Source organism: Oncorhynchus masou, chromosome 5, assembly GCF_036934945.1.
Source record: "Oncorhynchus masou masou isolate Uvic2021 chromosome 5, UVic_Omas_1.1, whole genome shotgun sequence".
In the NCBI taxonomy this organism is placed as follows: Eukaryota; Metazoa; Chordata; class Actinopteri; order Salmoniformes; family Salmonidae; genus Oncorhynchus; species Oncorhynchus masou.
In genome coordinates, this window is record NC_088216.1 from 27,885,221 (window position 1) to 27,894,106 (window position 8,886).

The 8,886-nt window shown below is 43.9% G+C and overlaps 1 long non-coding RNA gene across 3 annotated transcripts; it reads left to right on the forward strand.

Moving 5' to 3' along the window:
• The first annotated feature begins 356 nt into the window (after nt 1-356).
• On the forward strand, nt 357-8,463 carry LOC135539087 (uncharacterized). Of its 3 annotated transcripts, none has more exons than XR_010455551.1 (4): nt 357-6,128; nt 6,447-6,799; nt 7,407-7,457; nt 7,840-8,463. It is a non-coding gene; the product is annotated as an uncharacterized LOC135539087 (long non-coding RNA). The 3 variants fall into 3 exon arrangements; XR_010455552.1 differs by having other exon boundaries at nt 357-3,798; nt 6,057-6,799; XR_010455550.1 differs by having other exon boundaries at nt 357-6,799.
• Nucleotides 8,464-8,886: the final 423 nt, after the last annotated feature.

An 8,886-nucleotide genomic window follows, 5' to 3' on the forward strand; every position in this document is an offset into this window, starting at 1 on the left:
CGTGTCTAATTAGAGATTAATGAGAAAGTGCATACACATCACATAGTGGCTTACGCTAGTGCAGTATCAGTGATCTCATCTGGTCTAATCCCCATCTGCTAATCCAGCCAGGTTTTAGCAGGGGTCTAGGAAAGACATACGGGCAGCGGACTGGAACAGGCTAACAGGCTACGCTAACTTGGCCCCTCCGGATTGTGGGACAGGGAGCCCCCATGAGCTGTTCATGCTGACCTGGCCTGCTTGCTGGGTGCGTGGGTCAGGTTGATCATGTGCACCACGATCCTGATCATCTCGACACTGTCAGTCATTCTGCGCAGACGATTCAACAACCGAGTCAAACCGTGAGTACATCCAAGCCTAACCACCGATAAACGATGCATCCCTTTTACATTCCCTGCTTGCCCGTGTCTGGCATAGAGAAAGTTAACTGGTCTAGACGGAGAGCTCCAATCCCTATCATTCTCTGGTTGGGGGCTCTAAGTTTGATGTCTGAGGGCTCTAGTCTTGTTTGATGGATTTATTCTTGCGTGGGATGTGCAATGAGAAAGATTCAGTTTGAATCATTTGTTAGAATCATTTGTCATCTTCCAATCATTTGTCGTCTCCACTCTCTATCTCTATTATGTGTGATGAGTATAATGCCAGTACGGAGTACACCAGATGTATTTGTTCTAGTTCCCCCCAGCCTTAAGGCCCTCCCTGTCCTTGAATGTCATCTTACTGTGACTGTCAGAGTCTGGGAAAAGAGGCAATTAAGTGGTGTGAAAAACACCAGGGGTCGAGGGTTGAATTGATTCAAGGTGATTTTGTGCTGCGAAGCTGGCATCGTTAGTGTGAAGTGTGCTCAGTTAGTTCCCTGCTGAATGTTATGTTGAAGGACAGCTCTTGGAACAACCATTCTGGGAGAAACCAGAGGTTTCTAGTAAATATGGCCATAAAACTCAAGATCATGGGGAGGAAATCAATTACGGTACTACAGCATGATACCTAAATAACAGACAATCTCTTCATGCAAAGGTGAGAGAGGAAGTAAAGTTCAGTATGTGAGGTTATTTTGTTTTGAGGAATGTAAAAACACCACGATGATGGATGGATTGTCTATAGAGGCTTGGGTGTGGTGGTTTGGATGTCAAGCTGATGCCAAATACCAGCCTGTACCCGGTGTGCCAGCCTCCCAGTCAACTCTGAACTCAAGTTGGGCTATAAGATTGTTTACAACAACAAAAACGACCCAAGCCTCTATCGCCTCACGTGTTGTTTTGTATCATTATGACTCATGGATTACTGTCAAGCCATTAAAATCCATCCTTAAAATGCTTGTCAAGATAATCTTTGAGATAATCTTTCTCTGCTCACATTTGTCTAACTCTGCGCAACAAGAGAACAGGCTGTGATCGGGTTGAAAAGTTTGAGTTGAAAGGTTGAGGGTAGACATTATGGCGTTATTAGAGTTAAAGCCAGTTTGCCAGGGAGGAGATGGGACAGCCTGTTCTTTCGCCATGAGATTTACAACCAATGTGAGCATTCTATTGTGTGATCAATTTGACTGGGTGAGACAGTGCTACTGTAGTGTTTCACTATCAGCTCTGACAGTCAGTCTTAGATTGGCCTGATACACTATTGGGTAACACTTTATTTGAATAGGCCATCTGTAGATGATCTACAGACTATTTGCAGACTATCAGTAACATTTGAAATAACTATCTACTAACCCTAGCCCTAGACCTACCCCTAACCTTAACCCTTATTCAGGCTGTATCACATCCGGCCGTGATTGGGAGTAGCACAATTGGCCCAGCGTTGTCCGGGTTTGGCCGTCGTGTAGGCCGTCATTGTAAATAAGAATTTGTTCTTAACTGACTCGCCGAGTTAAATAAAGGTTCAATAAAAAAAATATATATATATATTCTAACCCTAAACTTAACCTTTACCCTGACCCTAGCCCTAACCCTTACCGTAACTGTAACCTTAGCAAGCAGTTGCTTATCAACAGATAGTTTGTTGGTAGTATGATCATCTGTAGAGCATCTACAGATGGACTATCTAGACAATACAAATAAAGAGTGACACACTACTGTCCTTGGAGAGCCTTGTTGCTGGAGAGAGAGGCCACTGAGGACATTCCCCTGACAGTCATTCCCACAAGCACATACTTACACAGACAACATTACAGACACCCACAGTATCACTCTCACACAGCCAGTCCAAAGAAATAACACACTTTAAGTAACAGTACCTCTTCAGCAATATAACATTTTTTTGTAACTTTATTTAACTAGGCAAGTCAGTTAAGAACAAATTCTTATTTTCAATAAGAAGGAACAGTGGGTTAACTGCCTGTTCAGGGGCAGAACGACAGATTTGTATCTTGTCAGCTCGGGGGCTTGAACTTGGAACCTTCCAGTTACGAGTCCGATGCTCTAACCACTAGGCTACCCTACCAGATACACTGGATTTTGTTTTTAAATGACGGTCTACCAAAAGGCAAAGGACCTCCTGTGGGGACGGGGGCTGGGATTCAAAAGAAATGTAATTTAATTAAATACATTTTTTGTGAAATGTGTTGTTTTATAGGGTCAGCTGTAGTAGTATGACACCCCTGGAGCAAATGAGGGTTAAGTGTCTCGCTCAAGGGCACATCAACAGATGTGTTACAGGCCCAACACTCTAACCGCTAGGCAACCTTCCGACCTGCCACCCAGTTTACTATGTAAGAGCATTCGCTCATCAGCATTCCCTATCAGCTCAGCACATGGAGATGCCACAGGGCTTGGGGTGGCAGGAGTGGTTTGAGTATATTCAATCATCTCCCGTGGGACTGAGACCCAGCAACACATATCTTCTGTTTACCCCTGGAGCTGATTAACACTCTCTCTATGAACCTCTGGCCTGCCGTACAATCTCTTGAGGCTTGTTTTAAATCATGTAAAACACACACACATACACTGGACTAGTAACCGGAAGGTTGTGAGTTCAAACCCCCGAGCCGACAAGGTACAAATCTGTCGTTCTGCCCCTGAACAGGCAGTTAACCCACTGTTCCCAGGCCGTCATTGAAGAATAAGAATGTGTTCTTAACTGACTTGCCTGGTTAAATAAAAAAAAAAAAAAAAAAAAAAAAAAAGGTAAAAATTAACTTGTAAGTCGCTCTGGATAAGAGCGTCTGCTAAAATGACTTAAATGTAAATGTAAATGTACACAGGCATTACAAGCACAAACAGACTGCTTGACAGATATCCTCGGGTAGTAATTCTCTCCTCTGTATCTTGAACACTGACTACATTACAAGCGCCAAACATGTTCTATGCAGATTGTGGAATACTGCTACCTACCAACCTGGAAACAGTGACGCATTGCTTTGCATTGAACCAAACTGACTGTGCAGGCTTTGTGCTTGACCAGCTAAAAGGAGAATCCCCCTCAAAAACCAACAAAGCAACCAAAAATCATGTCCTCAGAGTAATCTGTCTCTCTCTTTCTGGCAGGAAGTCACTGACTCACTAAGGGATTGGTGACAGCCCATGCCAAAAAGGCGAGCAGTCACCATACTTACACTTAGAAATCCCAGAGTTATTCAGCTGTGGGAGTTTATCTGTCACACTCTCCTCTCCAGTGCTAATACGATCTTTCACCTGCTGTCCATCCACCTCTCCACCCCTGCTTTCCTCTTCTCTCCTCCTTCCATCCATCCTTTCAGCCATCTGGACGAGCTGGGGGAGAAAGAGATGGCATACGTGCAGAGAGAACTGCAGCCCATGGAGAAGTGAGGCTCACTGCGCTTTCAGGCATCAGTTGCAGGTAAATTACTACAGTAAATTTGGATGTACTGCAGACCGAAATAGCCTTCAAAAACACACTCCTGTCATCCTCATGGGCCTCTAATGGAGTTCACTTGCAATTTGTGAGTAAAGAATACAGTTTGTTGTGTCTGTAGTAAAGTTGTAGTTCAACTGGTGCTGTGGGAAAGCTTGCCTACATCAAAGACCATGCAGCATAGTAGACATACTGTACAGCACCAGTCAAAAGTTTGGACACACCTACTCATTCCAGTGCTTTTCTTTCTTTATACTATTTTCTACATTGTATAATAATAGTGAAGAGATCCAAACTATGAAATAACACATATTGAATCATGTCGTAACTAAAAAGAAAAATCAACAAATCAAAATAGATTTATGATTTTAGATTTTTCAAAGTAGCCACCCTTTGCCATTATGACAGTTTGCACACTCTTGGCATTCTCTCAACCAGCATCACATGGAATGCTTTTCCAACAGTCTTGGAGGAGTTCCCACATACGCTGAGCTACTTTTCCTTCACTCTGCAGTCCAACTCATCCAAAACCATCTCAATTGGGTTGAGGTCAGGTGATTGTGGAGACCAGGTCATCTAATGCAGCACACCATCACTCTCCTTCTTGGTCAAATAGCCCTTACACAGCCTGGAGGTGTGTTGGGTCATTGTCCTATTGAAAAACAAATGATGTTCCCACTAAGCCCAAACCAGATGGGATGGCATGTCGCTGCAGAATGCTGTGGTAGCCATGCTGGTTAAGTGTGCCTTGAATTTGAAAATAAATCACAGAACGTGTCACCAGCAACGCACCTCCACAACATCACACCTCCTCCTCCATGCTTCACGGTGGGAACTACACATGCGGAGATCATCAGTTCAGCTACTCTGCGTCTGACAAAGATCTCAAATTTGGACGTATTTCTTGGCCCAAGCAAGTCTCCTCTTATTATTGGTGTCCTTTAGTAGTGGTTTATTTGCAGCAATTCAACCATGAAAACCTGATTCACACAGTCTCCAATTAAAACAGTTTATGTTGAGGTGTGTCTGTTATTTGGGCTGCAATTTCTGAGGTTGGTAACTCTACTGAACTTATCCTCTGCAGCAGAGGTAACTCTGGGTCTTCCTTTCCTGTGGCGATCCTCATGAGAGCCAGTTTCATCATAGTGCTTGATGGTTTTTGCGACTGCACTTGAAAAAACTTTAAGTTCTTCCATTTTTCTGCATTGACTGACCTTCATGTCTTAAAGTAATGATGGACGGTCATTTCTCTTTGCTCATTTGAGCTGTTCTTACCATAATATGGACTTGTTTTTTTACCAAATAGAGCTATCTTCTGTATACCACCCCTACTTTGTCACAACACAACGGATTGGCTCAAACGCACTAAGATGGAAAGAAATTCCACAAATGAACTTTTAACAAGGCATACCTGTTAAATGAAATGCATTCCAGGTGACTACCTCATGAAGCTGGTTGAGAGAATGCCAAGAGTGTGCAAAGCTGTCATCAAGACAAAGGGTGGCTACTTTGAAGAAACTCAAATATAAATATAATTGATGTCTTCACTATTGAGTGGGTGTGTCCAAACTTTTGACTGGTACTGTAAATAAGAGGTCAAGCTCTACAGATAAACTGACACGTTTAACCATATCTACATATCACTAGTTGCTCCACCATGTGGAGAAAGAGCATGAGAGAGACATAGGCTTGTTATGGGAACGGGTTCAGGGAAAAGTATAAGACCTGCTCCCTCTGGTTTCAATCCAGTAAATTAGTCAAATTGGAATCTGGAACTGATCTTCCCCAAATGCATCTGGCTGGCTAGTCTTTGTGTTTCCATGGTAATACCAGCGAAGCTTCCTGGATGGTAAGCATCCATAACCACCCAATCAGAGTTTAGGCTTAGTGCTAGTGAGGTGCCGTAGGCTCCGGGGCCCGCATTCACAAAGTGTCTGAGTGGGAGTGATGCTAAAGGATCCGTTTTGCCTTTTAAATCATAATGCATATGATTATACGGGCAGGAGAGACCCTACTCTGAAACACTTTTTAAATACAGGCCCTGGATTACTACACAGAGACTTGGTATGACTATAGTAGTGGATACTTTAAACAAGTGTCCAGGAGTCGAGCCAAAAGCATTTTAGTCCCAGGTGGCAGTGCATCAGGCTAGCTAGGCAAGCTAAACTCTCATGGCTAACATGTGTTTTATAGTACAGAGTCTACCTATACAAGACAGTCTACTGGTTTAAACTTTCTGGTAGAAATTCCTCTTTTCAGATCCCCAGGCAGCAGCAACCAGTGGTGACCAGGCTGTATGGAAAGAAAAGGAACAGGTGAGAGACCAATTATTCTATTCTAGTCTTTTCTGATTTCTCAATATTATTCATCCATATAACCCCACTAATGGCTACAGTTTGTAATAATTATGATTCAGCAGCAGTGCCAGGACAGTAAATCATTCAATCTGTCTTCACATCAATAATGGGTCTTTCCTTTGTCAGATCGTTTATATAATGCAGAGAGAAATGCATAGATAATCTTTCCCATTCATCAAAGCCCTCTCTGTTATATGGCCGGTCCAATTGCACAGCTAATTGAGGTTGAAGTAGCTTTTCAGATATTTGAAGTTGACTAAGTCAGAGATGGTTTAGCCTCACAGGATCGTGACGAGGGGCAGGATGTACTGAATGGCAAGGAAAGAGCCTTGCCCTAACCTGAGGAACTCGACTCGAGCACACAGGGCAGAGTATCAATGTCTCCACTCAAGTTGCCAATACAGAAACCGTGTCAGTCACCTGAGACCGATAAGAGGGGGTGGTCTGGCCAGAAACACCCAGCTCTGTTTGGGACAACTCCGAACACCAGTGGAGTGGGACTGTCTGGGAGTCAGAAGGGAGAGAGAGGAAGCTTCGTCAGCATGCCTGGAGCAGAGGATAGTGCTCGCCTGCCAGGGCACTGGAGAGATGTGAGGGAGTGGAGCATAGAGAAGAGACCGAGCCACAGAGTAAGAAAGATCACACCTGAAACTCTCTTCATCCATCTCGCACCTGCACACTCTCTCTGTGTTTTGTCATCTCAGGCAAACTACCAACACTAAATTGTCGTGTGTGTCTGCTACGACCTGGGGGGATCCACAAAGGTGAACTCTCTAAGGGTTATGACTATAGCTTGGAAGGGTTTTACTCTCATGCCACCTTTACTGATGCTGTTGATCAGCCCCCGTACTGAATGCACTTCTATGTCGTTTTTGAATGTACAAAGATGGATTGGATGGAGTGTGTGTATGTGACTGTGTGATGAGGCAACTTAGAAATGTCAATCCATCAAGACTTGAGACTTCTGGGTCACGGGAAAACCAAGGGTACACACAGTTCCTGGGGAGAAATCCAGCAAGCTGCTAAATGTTTTATGGCAATGCGAGGCGGAAAACTGCTCCCTTTGCAAAACTAGGTTTAGCTTGAGAAAATGTGGCATAAAGACATTCTGCTTTGCAACAACGTCTCGCTCTCTTTGAATGATTCATGTCCTTGCGTGTCAACTGCTTATCATCCCCTTGTCTGTCTGATCTCATTTTTTCCCCCTCTCTATCTCTACCTCTCTCTCTTTCACAGATGTGGGTCCAGGATGTAGAACATGTCCTCGGTTCAACGGCTAGGCAACTGGTGAGTCGATCCAAGTCTCTGTGTGATTTTGTGATTACCACTCTAGCGGACATCTGTGCTGTTTGAAGTTGAATCCTGGAACGTGTTTCAAAGGACAACTTCGTCTTTGGCCATTCCCTGTACAGGAATATTTACACAGTGATTTATCCTGTCAGCTGTTAAAAGTCTTTGAACCATGTGGTAAAGGAGAAACGTCTACAGCCTGAAAACTCCATACTCGATAAACAAAATGGTTACAGTTTGTAATAGTGTCCAAAAATGTGTTTTGGAGGATGGTCTCGTTGCTTTTAACCTGTGTCACACCATTGTTGCAGTAGCATTAGTAGGTTCGCTAGTCAGCAGCTAACTTACAAACTAACTGCCACTCTCTTCCCCCTCCCAGTGTGCTTCCCTGGATAAATATCCTCACCACGAGCCTGGGGATGGCTCAAACCACTTCTCCCCTTCCTTCCAAGACTGGTTTCCCTCCCGTCATCCAGCCCTTACTTACAGACAGCTGTAGGTCCTCTGCACCCACAGACAGAAGAGCTAAGCCATGGACCACACTGCTCAGCAGCTAAAATGGACAATAGCAGCATGAAGCCTTCCTCGTTGATTGATTTGAAATGCTTACTGGTGTGAATCATCTAGAAACCATCACAGGTAGCGCTGCCACAGAGGAGGAGTCAAAGATCTTCAGTTATATACCAGAGACACCAAAACGCATGAAAATACATTTCTAACCTTGTCCGACTCTGCATTGAAAGCAAAGAGGAACAGAGGGGATGCAACCGTTCCAAAGCATGATGTCTACTCCTCTATGATAAGTTGCTGTTTGACATTCTGGAGAGGTGTAATCATATAAAGACACAGATGTCCTCCAAGAGTTACACTCTAATAAAGGATGATGGAAAGTCAAACAGAGACCAGAGTTTACAGTCTGGCCTTCTGTGGTCCGAGAAGCTAGAGACCAATTCTTCCCTCACACCACCCTCCCCTCAATTAAATAAACAAGCGATTTGTCTGAGCTACTCTCTGTTGTATCTTTGTCTGAAAATGTTGGTAGAGTTCGAAGCCTGCCAGTGGAAACAGAACACACAACATATCAGTATGTGCACCTACAGACCACATGACTAAGTATCCTTTTGAGAAGTTGTTGATTCTATAGGAGGTTCTGTGGCTCAGGAGGGAAATGGGACTGTGTGGTTGGTAGTTGAATGATTTCTTGGAAGCAGATATGATTTGGTGTCTATATATAGGGTCTCAACAGACGGAGCAGTGTGACCTGTACTGTGTCAGCTGACTTCCTGGTCCCTAGTCCCTAGTCTCCTCGGCCCCCAAATGAGATCCAAGACGCCATGCTTCCTGGCTGATTAAATAAATGATTGAATCCTTGTTGTTGCTGTTGATTTTTTCCCCTGTTGTCCTGGGGATTTCGTTGGCTTGTTTG